A 13,929-nucleotide genomic window follows, 5' to 3' on the forward strand; every position below is an offset into this window, starting at 1 on the left:
AAGTTCAGTCTGTTGCAGAGCTGGCTGGCTTCCCAGGAACCACTATTTCATGAGAGCATTCCTGCTCCCCAAGATGTCTCCTCGGTGACAGGATATGGAGTGCCTTTCCCCATGCCGCGTTATACTAAAATAGTCCTTTTGTCTTTATTCATAGGCAGGGCCATTCTCTGCCTCTTGTAACCTTCCTTTCTTACCTCCAAGTGGTTTTGATTGTTTGCAGTTCTCTCGCATGGTTTTCTATTGAAAGTCTTGGGATGGAGCAAGGTTGGAGGACTGAGCCTTGCATTCCATCCCCAGCTCACCAGGGTGGGGCAATAACTCCCTCCTGATGGAATGGGCCATCACCGAGACGTAGGCGTTGTCTACACTGGAACTTCGTCAGCAAAACTTTTGTCGTTCAGAGGTGTTAAACCCCCCCCCCCCCCGAACGACAAAAGTTTGACTGACGAAAAGCGCTGGTGTGCACAGCGCTTTGTCAGCAGGAGCACTCTCCTGCCGACAAAGCCGCTGCTGCTTGTTGGGGGTGGAAGTTTTTTTGTCGGTGGGAGAGTTGTTTTTTATTTTTTTATTTTTATTATTTTATTATTCTTTAAATATTACCGGTACAATTATCTTGCAATGATTATGAATCTTAACAAGTTATGAGCTTTCATGTAGCTTTCTTACATGTTATTCTTTATGGATAAATATCCTGCAAGACATGGTTGGTGTAGTGAGTTTGTCAGGTGTGAGGTAAGAGTTGTTTGCAAAGAACAGAGGACCTTTGCCAAGGGTCCTCTGTGTCACAGGTACCAACATGGTTCCCAGGCAGTACTGGCCAGGTTGGAAGGAGGAAAAGCTTAGATTGTCAGTGGGTGACCGCTAAATGGGTCCTGGAGTCTATCCAATTCTGTCTCTTACTCTGTTGGAGAGGGTAGGTCGTGTGGCTACTGACCCCCGTAGTCTGTCGCCTTCAAGTCTCAGATTTTCTGAGATTTTTCCACATTTGTGTGATGAAGTTGACTTTCAGAGATCTTCAGCCTAGTTCGCTGTTTCTTCCAGGATCCTAGTATCCCTGTAGGTTCCTGTCTGAATCTTTACATTAGATCTTTTTGTTCTTTTTCTTGGCATTCCATATTGGCTCTTCTCTTTTGCCACTCAGCTTGTAGCTGAAAGTTTAGGCTGTCTAACAATTCCTTTTGACTTTTCAAGTTTTCAACTGTAGCCTCTAGCTTTTGAACTGCATTGCTTAATTAACTCCTCTCTTGGGTTAAGATTGTGATGTGGGTTTTCAGTGTCTTGATACATCATGCAAACAGCTCTATTCTCTGGTACAGGGAGTTCTTTTCCAGTATTTCCTTTCTTAGCTTCTGGTGTAGGGTCCACATAGAGTCCTTCAAACCAAATTCTTTAACATTAGCTCTTCCTTGATTGAATTCCTTCTTAAAATTGTTGTGTTAGTTCACTACTGGGGTCTTTGTCCTTTACTTTTAGTGGGCATAGTCTGTACATTCTTTGAAAGGGAAATGAAAGTTATTAGATATAATCAGAGATTACTACAGAACAAAGGAAATTATCTTGAAAGATGACAGATTGTCCACACTTAGAGAGACGTGTCTGTTTATAAAACAGAGATGTGTACAGTTCCTGATTTGGGGTGAAAGCTAGTTGGTCTGGATTTCTTGAGGTATCAGGAAGTTTGATTCACAGAACATCTCTCTTTTGGCGGGTCACACAGCAAGTTATTTCTAGCTAGTTTACCTCCTAGTATTTTCAAACATATCCCTGGACCCCAATTAACTCATAGGAGACAATGAACCGCTCTGCATAGGAAAACAGGCTGCTAGTCTTGTCTTCCCCCCTGAGGGGTTCTTTTGGTATAATTATGGCCAGGCTCTTGAGTAAGCGTTTGGCAATACCTTGAAGTCTGTATTCCAGCGTCGCAGGATTATCATGGGGGATGTGGATTTCAAGCTCAGTTAATCTGAGATTCTTCAGACAAGGTGTCTCACACATTGGGAAGTGGATACTCCCATTGTCCTTAGTTTCAGGAGGAAGCAAAGTTTGAAATATGCATAGAAGTGAGCAGCTGCAATTTTGGTTGTCATGATGAGGAGAATAAGCTGATTGGGTTTCTGATGAAATGGACAGAGAGCTACAACTGGTAACATTATGTGCAAGGCACACAGCTCACCCCTGGCTGCTACCCTTCACCTGTTTATAGAATCACCTGTTGTCCAAGGTGGCTTTCAGGGAGAGAAACGTTGATGTTTTCCCTGCTGGCCTGGCAAGTCACATCTTCCTTCCTGCTCCGATCCTTTCCCTGGCATGTCCTTGGGTTTCACAGTACTGCATGTAACTTTCACATAATAATGCTGGAAAAAGAACAGGAGTACTTGTGGCACCTTAGAGACTAACAAATTTATTAGAGCATAAGCTTTCGTGGACTACAGCCCACTTCTTCGGATGCATACAGAGTGGAATAAATATTGAGGAGATATATATACACACATACAGAGAGCATAAACAGGTGGGAGTTGTCTTACCAACTCTGAGAGGCCAATTAAGTAAGAGAAAAAAAACTTTTGAAGTGATAATCAAGATAGCCCAGTACAGACAGTTTGATAAGAAGTGTGAGAATACTTACAAGGGGAGATAGATTCAATGTTTGTAATGGCTCAGTCATTCCCAGTCCTTAGTTGATTGTGTCTAGTTTGCATATCAATTCCAGCTCAGCAGTCTCTCGTTGGAGTCTGTTTTTGAAGTTTTTCTGGGGCTCGTTCACCTGCACATCTACCAATGTGATATATGCCATCATGTGCCAGCAATGCCCCTCTGCCATGTACATTGGCCAAACCGGACAGTCTCTACGCAAAAGAATTAATGGACACAAATCTGACATCAGGAATCATAATACTCAAAAACCAGTGGGAGAACACTTTAACCTGTCTGGTCATTCAATGACAGACCTGCGGGTGGCTATATTACAACAGAAAAACTTCAAAAACAGACTCCAAAGAGAGACTGCTGAGCTGGAATTGATATGCAAACTAGACACAATCAATAAAGGATTGAATAAGGACTGGGAATGGCTGAGCCATTACAAACATTGAATCTATCTTCCCTTGTAAGTATTCTCACACTTCTTATCAAACTGTCTATACTGGGCTATCTTGATTATCACTTCAAAAGTTTTTTTTCTCTTACTTAATTGGCCTCTTAGAGTTGGTAAGACAACTCCCACCTGTTTATGCTCTCTGTATGTGTGTATATATATCTCCTCAATATTTATTCCACTCTGTATGCATCCAAAGAAGTGGGCTGTAGTCCACGAAAGCTTATGCTCTAATAAATTTGTTAGTCTCTAAGGTGCCAAAAGTACTCCTGTTCTTTTTGCGGATACAGACTAACACGGTTGCTACTCTGAAACCTATAATAATGCTGGCATTCCTACTTCTCACAGGGCCTGGTTTCTTCATGTCAATGGACAGTGCAGTGGGCCCACACTGAATTATTGAGGGCTGAATTACGTGAATAGTGTAGCTGAAGTCGAAGTATCTTAGATCAATTTACCTTGGGTCCTCACGGCGCGGGATCAACGGCTGCGGCTCCCCCGTCAACTCTGCTACCGCTGCTCGCTCCGGTGGAGTTCCGGAGTCAACGGGGAGCATGTTCGGGGATCGATATATCGCGTCTTAATGAGACGCGATATATCGATCCCCGATAAATTGATCGCCACCCGCCGATATAGCGGGTAGTCTGGACGTACCCTAAGCTGCAGCCTTGCATAATTGCCGTGACCCTGTACATGTTCAGGCACAAAATCACCTTCCCCACTCTTTGCCATGACGGCCAATGGTCAGGAAAAAATAAAAAATATTTTCTTCAGCCTCCAAAAGATAGCTTGTGCTCGGGGAGTGGGTGAAGGGAATTTGGCCAGACTGAACTAATGGGAGCCATGAGCTTAAAAATGTCACGCGGTTTCCAAAGTCTGGGCAGCGAAAGGATTTTTAGAGCATTCCAAACAAACGTCACAATAATACAGTTTGTAATCAACAAAGCTACCACAATCAGCATGTGGGGATTTACGCTGCAGCTTCACACAGGGTAAAGAAGTTAAAAGTTCCCTTTTATCTGCTCTTTAGAAGGACAAGAATTTCTGAGTCTGAGAGACAAGGTGGGTGAGGTATATTTTTTATTGAACCAACTTCTGTTGGGGAAAGAGACAAGCTTTCAAGCTACACAGAGCTGTTCTTCTGATCTGCCCAAGTTGTTTATACAGTTGCATGTCCTGAGATCTGTAGGCACTACTGATATCAGCAGTGTAACAATGATTTAATAACCGTTAACACTTGCAGCTCTACAAGTGACCGTCACAAGCCAGGCCTTAATGTTTTCTTACCACAGTCAGGAAGAAATTTCTAATGTTCAGTCTCCTGCCATCCCAGTCCTTAATATTCAATTGTAAAATATTTCAGGACTGGGATTGCCTTGAATAGCCCTCTGTGCAGCACCCCCAGCACAATGGGGCCTCGGTCATCTGGGCCCAAATAATAGTGTTAAAAATTGTATCGCACAACTGACCCAGTTCATTATTGGGAATTTTGGAATTCCAGAGACAAGCTACTGCACCTGCATTAGAGGGACCACCGTTTTTTCCTGGTAAAATAACTCCGATGTTTGTACATCATAGTCCCTCAAATTCATACTCAGTCTAGTAACTTGTCAAATGGTCCCACTTCTTTCCAGCTAGGAAGCTGCAGAAATGGCTGAACCCTGGTTCGTTCTGAGCCAATCAGTCTGGATGAGTTCTGGGTAATTAGAGGAGCATTACTATGGTGCTAACAGTGTCATATTTGGAGCTGAGAAATGACGATCCTTTCTCAATATGTTTTCATCTTGTTAGCAGGATAATAAAGAGGACATTAATTACCAGTTTATACCGTGGTTATTTCTGTTAATTCCAGGTCATTAGTACTCAAAAACATCAAGCGCTACCTAATTTTATGAGCACACCATTTGCACTAATGGTTTAGAGGGAAATAGCTGAAACCCCATTCTGCTGATTGCGAGAGTGTGGCAGGATTTTGATTTATCATTCTCTTCTTGCAGCAGAAACTTGCATTTGGCTTTGATACATAAATACTAGGAATTCACAGGCAAGTTTTACTGGAGAGGAAGATTCATTGAGGGGGAAACTCCCCCCCTCCCTTCCTGCCACATCCTGAGGACAAGGAAGGGACAGGGAAAGAATTACTATAGTGATCAGAGCAGGTGGGTGGGAGACAGGACTCCTGGGTTCTAGCCCTGGCTCTGTCATCTTAAGCAAGTTACACCAACTCTCTGTGACTCAGTTTACCATGTGTAAAATGGATATAATAATGCTTAACTAACTTATAAGGATGCTGTGTGGTTTCACTCTTTCATGTATTTAAAGCACTTTCAGATCCTTCAGTGAAAGGTTCTTATAGAAGGGCAAACTTATAATTCTTTAAACCCCCATCCCAAGATGACTGAAAATTCCAACAAAGACTCCATTTTCTCTCTCTATGATTGGTGAGCCAGACTGCTATAAAGAAGCCAAGCCTGGGTCCTGAACTTGCCAGCCCAACCAGCTTTCACACGTTCAGCTCAGGTCTAGTCTCTTGGGATTTGGGGATTGCTCCAATCACTTTCCAGAAAAAAAATAACCCCTTACTGCCAAGCTGCGGTAGGCCTGGAGGAGCTTGTCCAGTCAAGGCCTTTATGCAGGGAGCAAAATAAAAGCCTGCGAAGTCTGAGAGTGACATTCCAAATTACCCAAAGGCGCTCATTGGGAGCTTGGACTGTGGCAGACATTTTAAACTTTAGTTGATCAGTTCTGATGAGACAGGACCTGGGTGTCTTTAAACATACAGCGTGTGTGTGTGTGTGTGTATATATATATATATATATATATAGTCATTTCTTGGGAGTGAAGTTCCATTTCAGTATCAAGAAGCGGTGTACTATCATCCAACAGCATTCCCCCCACTAACACACATGCATCTTACTGCCGACGTAGCATAGGAATCTCCAAGTGCATGGTCCACTGGGGTTAAGGCAGCAGTTCTTAGGCCTATTTGATCTCCATGTTCTAGACGGCTTGCTGGAAGGGGACCTCTTTCTCAAACCGAAGGGGCTTCCCCCTCTTCCGAGGGGACGGGCCAGAAAAGAACAAAACGGAGCAACTAAATCTGGGGGGCAAAAAATGAAAACAGGGAGCGAGTACAAGTCAAAGGTTCAAAATCAGGATTCTGGAGGAGGACACGCCCGCTGCTCCATGAAGGAGTCCAAGAGCTAGTGGCTACCACCTAGAGGAACTCTGCCTGGAGATGTGAGCGAACAAGTGAAGAAAAACTGGCCCCACAGTCACAAAGACCAGCCCACCCGCCATCCAACCTCCCTAGGGCTGTTGTAGAGGACACCAAGGTTTGGGAATGACCTCAGGAATTGCACTGCCCTCTGTACCGAGGGCTATAGATTCATAGATTTATAGATTCTAGGACTGGAAGGGACCTCGAGAGGTCATCGAGTCCAGTCCCCTGCCCGCATGGCAGGACCAAATACTGTCTAGACCATCCCTGATAGACATTTATCTAACCTACTCTTAAATATCTCCAGAGATGGAGATTCCACAACCTCCCTAGGCAATTTATTCCAGTGTTTAACCACCCAGACAGTTAGGAACTTTTTCCTAATGTCCAACCTAGACCTCCCTTGCTGCAGTTTAAACCCATTGCTTCTGATTCTATCCTTAGAGGCTAAGGTGAACAAGTTTTCTCCCTTCCTTCATAGGTCATGTTCTCAAGACCTTTAATCATTCTTGTTGCTCTTCTCTGGACCCTTTCCAATTTCTCCACATCTTTTTTAAAATGCGGTGCCCAGAACTGGACACAATACTCCAGCTGAGGCCTAACCAGAGCAGAGTAGAGTGGAAGAATGACTTCTCGTGTCTTGCTCACAACACACCTGTTAATACATCCCAGAATCATGTTTGCTTTTTTTGCAACAGCATCACACTGTTGACTCATATTTAGCTTGTGGTCCACTATAACCCCTAGATCCCTTTCTGCCGTACTCCTTCCTAGACAGCCTCTTCCCATTCTGTATGTGTGAAACTAATTTTTCCTTCCTAAGTGGAGCACTTTGCATTTGTCTATGACTGATGCCAACTGCAAAACTCCTATTGAATTTTAAGGTGCAGGACCAGGCCTGGTGACTCAGGGAGCTGTGGTGTCGCATTCTGTAGCAGGACGAGGGGCCCCTTGCTAGCGAGGACTGTAGGTTCACAGGATGCACATAGATCTTTGGGGCTAGGGGAGAAGTGTCAGCAAGGAAAGCTGTCCTTTTGATAGAGAGTTCAGTGGGCAGAGAGGGGTGTGTGTACTCAGCAACTCAGAATAATGAGTGGAAAGGCTCACAGCTAAACACCTGGGGTTATGTTACAAAACCAGCACACCCTGCTCAGTCTCTTATTAGTCACACTGCCTAACTAGCAGATTAACCAGGGCAAAGGAAAAGTAGCCTGTAAAAATGGAGGGGTGAGGACCAAGGGAAGAGATCACTTCTGGAATGAGTTTAGCCACATTAACAGTTTCACGGTCTCTTTCTCAGAACAGGAATAATGGACGTTTCAGAGAACAATGCCCTTTGTTTTTTTCCTGCACAGGGTGGCAGAAGCAGGGGCCTGGGTAGAATCCATCACAGCGCTCCACTTGGAAACTGCCTTCCGTGCTTAACAGTCTGTAGCCGAACGCTGACCTCCCAGGGCAGGGCTGGTCTGTTAGCCAATGCTGCGTAGCCGTACTTCCTGAGCGGACGCCGGGCTTCTCGGAGCCAATGAAAATGACGAGCCCTGAAATGTAATTGCAAAACTGAACAAAAAAGGCAGCATTTTAAAGGGTGCCTCTGTTATTCCACTGCAATGGCCAGGAGATGGAATTTCTATCTCAATGGGCTGCCAGCACAGGTAGCAACAAAACCAACAATCTGGACAATGAAGAAGCCTTCACTCATTAATACCCCCTCATTTCTTGTACAGGAATGCTGACTGGTGTCATTGAGCACCTGCATTAAGCTGGTGAGGAATGTAGATGCTGGGAAGCATTTGCTGTTCTAAATCTCAGCATGCCGATGCAAACGGTATCCTGCTAGGGGAGTTGGAATCCAATCGTTAGAGAGTATCCTCCCTAGAAATGATACCTTCAATAGTCTCTTGTTCCACCACTTTGATTCCCCAGGGCATTAGTAGTTCGGTTTTAGCTCCATTTCCATCGTGATAACTTTGCGTCCAGCTGCTGTGCAGGGGCTGTAACAAACACAAAAGCAATAAGTCTCAGAGTGTGTTTTGTTTTTTGGTGCAGTATATTGTAATTCCATTGCCCCATCACGTTTATTGGCCCTGAGTCGACATTGCCTTGTGTTGCCACTAACAAACTGAGTGACATAATCAGGCTGACCTAAGTTTTTAGATGTTGACCAGCCCTAAATGAGACACACATACATATTCTCTCTCTCTCCATTTGGTAAGTACACTCCTGCCGAGTAATGCTTCAGGATGACAATATAGGCCCAGTATAGGCAGATTTATAGTTAACTTGCTCCTTTTCAAAGAACTTATTCCCTCAGCAAAATCTGACACAGTAGTTAAGAAACTTCAATGTTTTATAGAAAGCTATTGGAATCACTGAAGACATTAGCTAATTGAAGTCAGGTATTGGGATTGCAAAGGGAGCGTTTTCGGAGGCTGCTATAAACCACTGTTTTAATGGAACTCGTCTAATGTTCTGTCAGAGCAGAAACCCTCTCCGAATGTTTCAGATGATTACAGTCATTAGACTTTCTACCAGGCCTTCTCTAATGTTTTCCAGAATTTACTCCCGTAGCCGATTTTCTTTCTCTCTCTGTCTCTCTCTCCCACACAACCTCCCAGTAATTATCCAGAGACTTTTTCAGCAGATGCCTACCCATTAGACACAGGATTATGAATTTTTTTCATAATTAGAATGTTTTTCTTTGGAGGTAAGCTGATTTTTATGGAAGTACAAGTAAAATCATTTTATGGAGCCCCTTTGGAATACCAATTAATGTGAGACTAACATCAGCACAATTAGTTGCACAGAAGCTGTGCAAAAGCAACATGAAGGGTCATACATAAATGTACCAAAGAGAGACAAGCAGCTGAGAAAGATGTCACAGCTTCTGTTTCATCCTCCCAGGGGGCAATGCATTGCTGAAGATGTGGTTGCACTATGTTAGAAATGTTTATATATATGCTGATCCTGGCCTTACCTACACTGATTGGTACAGCTCCATTCATATTCCTGTCCCAAGTAGTTCTGACTTCACTGCTGTGAGAGAGAGAATCAGGCCTGTGTATTTGTGTAATTTAGACATCATCTGTGCCCACGCTAGCTACATACATAACACAGCCACACCCAAAACTGTTAAAAGAACATTATTAAGATTTCAAAGTCAAGCTCTCAAAAGTTAGGAAATGCCAGAATTAACGCTGCCTGTCTACTTTACTCTGCCCCCCTTGTGATCACGCATTATGATACAGTCTGTAAAGTATGTAGCTCACATATACCCTGGCCTATCATGTGGATAATGTTTGGGGGAAGGAGGAGGAAGTGCATTGCAGGCGCAGTCAGTGAAACCATCAGGGAGCCAAATTAAAGTACAAATCGTGACAACATTTGATGCTTGTGGTAATAGCACCTACGGGGCAGAGTTCCACACCTGCCTGTCAGTTAAGAAGCATTCCCATTTTTAGTCTTTTTTGGACTTATGTTATTGCTGTGAAAGTAGTTGGAGTTAGATTCCCACTCAATATCTTCCCCAGACTGGCAGGTCAAGATAATCTTGTGATTTAAGTGACAGGAATATTCTCAACCATCTCGAAGTTCTTGATTTGGATAAGTTTAGGGTGAGCGTTAAAAGCCCCAAATGTAAGTCATTGCTAGGGGTTGGCAAGACTTTGTTGGAAGTGCCTAATACTTTGGTTCTGAGCCCATGAAAACAATCTGCCCCGCCCCCCCCCGCCCCAAATGGCATGAAAAAGACCAGTTAGCCCAGGCAATGGATGGTTAAGATCATCCACTTCGGAGCGTCAACCCGTGTGTGCATTAGTGCTGGACTAACATGTGGGCGACAGTGGAGAATATCTTCTCTTTCTTAAAGGTCTTGGAAGTGGAATGAATTTTCCTTAACTATAGCTTAGAAAAGGAGCTGAATGGAGATTATTATCATTATGTTCCATCTCCCGGAAGAGACATGAAACGAAGATCTCTTTTGTTTAGCGCCAGCAGGCGGCCAGGTGGAAGGTCAAACATCCCAAGGCACTTTTTTAAAGGAGGAAGGAGCGAGACCAGCAGAACAGGGGCCAGTCAGCGGCCAGCCACTACTGAGTCAGAACAGCTGCCATATCTGCCTCCAGACCCGTTGTATAGAGGTGTTGCAAAACTACTGTACACTGATGTGGCATCGTCAGTCTGAGGCTCTCGGACAAGCTTTATAAACACACATTGAGCTTCACATGCCCCTCTGATATTAACAACTATCACTGCTCCCACGCACTTGTAATTATTTATAATAATAGTGATTAATAATTATTATCACTGCTGCTAAGTACATCATTCACACCAGAAAAGCACATGATGCTTTACACAACACAGCCTGCCTCCCAAAGTGCTCTCGGACTCTTTCTTTATGCCGGTGCTTTGGGGCGGAACGGCACTCGCGAGAACAAGGCGCCTTAGTGTAGGTAGTGTAGGTAGACCACTGGCTGCTGCAGGCATTTTCTGCACTATGATGAGGAGACTTGTTCTCAGCTGGATTAATGGGAGTTCTTATATGTGAAGAAATTACTACAGAGTTCAGCATTTCGGCCCTGATCCATCAGGTGCTTCAAACACACGAGCCATGTTATTGAATTGAACGGTACAGTTAGGCACTGGCTTAAGTGCCTTAATCAAGTGGAGCCTTTGCTCTGAAAGAGGTTAGGTCCAGGGAATGCAGCAGTTTAATCATGGAAGCGAGATTGGAAGTTAGAAAAGGGATATTTTCCCCAGTGGACGTAGCCTGATCAGGTTAGATAGCTCCGTGGTGAAAAGCCAGAGTCCACTGTTTTGGAAAGACAGAAACACCCGTGTATGCACATGCACCTGAGTGAATGCAACTGATGCAAAGAGGTTGATGGCGTACATCTCGGATGCTAATGCTCCTGTACATGTGCACAAGACACCCACTGTTCCAGCAGGTTCTTACGGAGATGCTTTTACTGACCTACCTAGGAAAAAGAAGTCTGTTTGAAATTCATCAATAACCTGATTAAAACATTTCTTTCAGCTTACAGTTTTGTTTTAGGTAAAGATTTACAGCAATGGATCTGTGGGATAATACCTTGCTATTAGATTTTCTGACAGCTCTTTTGGAGTTTTTAGTATCTGGATCACCTGGGCAAGTTACATTACCTGTACATTTTGGTTAAGTGTGAACTTGCTTAATATGTAGGCTTATATTTGTTTTAGCATAAATACTCTTGATTAAAAAGGCTGCCTGCTGTATTTACAGCAACTGTTTACAAACAGCGAGAGATAAAACGTGAATTATTGTCTTCATTTTTGTGCATACGGATGACCAGTAAATACATACAGATAAGCAATTATTTATCTGTAAGCAGCCTTGTTTCCTGGGGGAGGAGGGAGGAGATGTGGGGGATGGGTAGGATTACAGCTTTCACAGCTGAGTTATTGATCTCAATCCTCTGTTTCAAATGGGCCTCTAAGCTTTATCTAGTTGGAGCAACAAGCAGTTGTTTCATTTCACAAACAACATATAATAAACAAGGGCTGGGAACCTGCCTGCTCAGCAAATTCTTGATTTTCCTTTTGTCTAAGCTTCTAAACCTTAATAGGCCAGGGTTAATTTAATTAAAGTTTGCGTATAAATTAAATGGTCAGATGGGTAAGAGCTGATGCGCCAGCCCCTCTTGGGTACCAATAAAGTTATCACGCAGACTTGGATTATATAAGCCATTTGATGCACGGAGAAGTGCAGATGGGATGTTGATCACGCTAATGACTAGGCCTATGTGAAACCTGTTGGGGTGCGTTTGCCAGGGTTCCAGATAATTATTAGTAGCTTTTATTCAGTTTTGCAGCCCTCCTCTCAGGCTCAAGTTTCATCTTGATTTGAACAAAACAAAACAAAAAAATCAAGCCCCAAACTTGGACAAACCAGAGGAATCTGGAGACTTTCACCTGTTTCATTATGACACCACTCACCCGGAACCCGCACTTAGCCAGGGCCTCTTCCCCCATCCTGCCATGAGTACCTTACCTGACATTAATGGGGGTCTTCCAGAGTGGGCTGACAGCCTAATGACATCATTAAGGGGTGTCTGACTGATTATTTTGGGCAGCTTCCACGTCAGGTATCTTATGATGACAGGTTTCAGAGTAGCAGCCGTGTTAGTCTGTATCCGCAAAAAGAAGAACAGGAGGACTTGTGGCACCTTAGAGACTAACAAATTTATTAGAGCATAAGCTTTCGTGGACTATAGCCCACTTCTTCGGATGCATATAGAATGGAACATATATTGAGGAGATATATATACACACATACAGAGAGCATAAACAGGTGGGAGTTGTCTTACCACCTCTGAGAGGCCAATTAATTAAGAGAAAAAAACTTTTGAAGTGATAATCAAGCTAGCCCAGCACAGACAGACAGTTAGATAACAAGTGTGAGAATACTTACAAGGGGAGATAGATTTCAATGTTTGTAATGGCCCAACCATTCCCAGTCCTTATTCAAACCGGAGTTGATTGTGTCTAGTTTGCATATCAATTCTAGCTCAGCAGTTTCTCGTTGGAGTCTGTTTTTGAAGTTTTTCTGTTGTAATATAGCCACCCGCAGGTCTGTCACTGAATGACCAGACAGGTTAAAGTGTTCTCCCACTGGTTTTTGAGTATTTTGATTCCTGATGTCAGATTTGTGTCCATTAATTCTTTTGCGTAGAGACTGTCCGGTTTGGCCAATGTACATGGCAGAGGGGCATTGCTGGCACATGATGGCATATATCACATTGGTAGATGTGCAGGTGAACGAGCCCCTGATGGTATGGCTGATGTGATTAGGTCCTATGATGATGTCACTGGAATAGATATGTGGACAGAGTTGACATCGGGGTTTGTTACAAGGATAGGTTCCTGGGTTAGTGGTTTTGTTCAGTGATGTGTGGTTGCTGGTGAGTATTTGCTTTAGGTTGGGGGGTTGTCTGTAAGCGAGGACAGGTCTGTCTCCCAAGATCTGTGAGAGTAAAGGATCATCTTTCAGGATAGGTTGTAGATCTCTGATGATGCGCTGGAGAGGTTTTAGTTGGGGGCTGAAGGTGACAGCTAGTGGTGTTCTGTTATTTTCTTTGTTGGGCCTGTCTTGTAGGAGGTGACTTCTGGGTACTCGTCTGGCTCTGTCAATCTGTTTTTTCACTTCAGCAGGTGGGTATTGTAGTTTTAAGAATGCTTGATAGAGATCTTGTAGGTGCTTGTCTCTATCCGAGGGATTGGAGCAAATGCGGTTATATCTTAGAGCTTGGCTGTAGACAATGGATCGTGTGGTGTGTCCTGGATGGAAGCTGGAGGCATGTAGGTAAGTGTAGCGGTCAGTAGGTTTCCGGTATAGGGTGGTATTTATGTGACCATCGCTTATTAGCACAGTAGTGTCCAGGAAATGGACCGCTTGTGTGGATTGATCCCCCAACCTAAAGCAAATACTCACCAGCAACCACACATCACTGAACAAAACCACTAACCCAGGAACCTATCCTTGTAACAAACCCCGATGTCAACTCTGTCCACATATCTATTCCAGTGACATCATCATAGGACCTAATCACATCAGCCATACCATCAGGGGCTCGTTCAC

The sequence above is a fragment of the Chrysemys picta genome, chromosome 21 (assembly GCF_011386835.1).
Source record: "Chrysemys picta bellii isolate R12L10 chromosome 21, ASM1138683v2, whole genome shotgun sequence".
NCBI lineage: Eukaryota > Metazoa > Chordata > Testudines > Emydidae > Chrysemys > Chrysemys picta.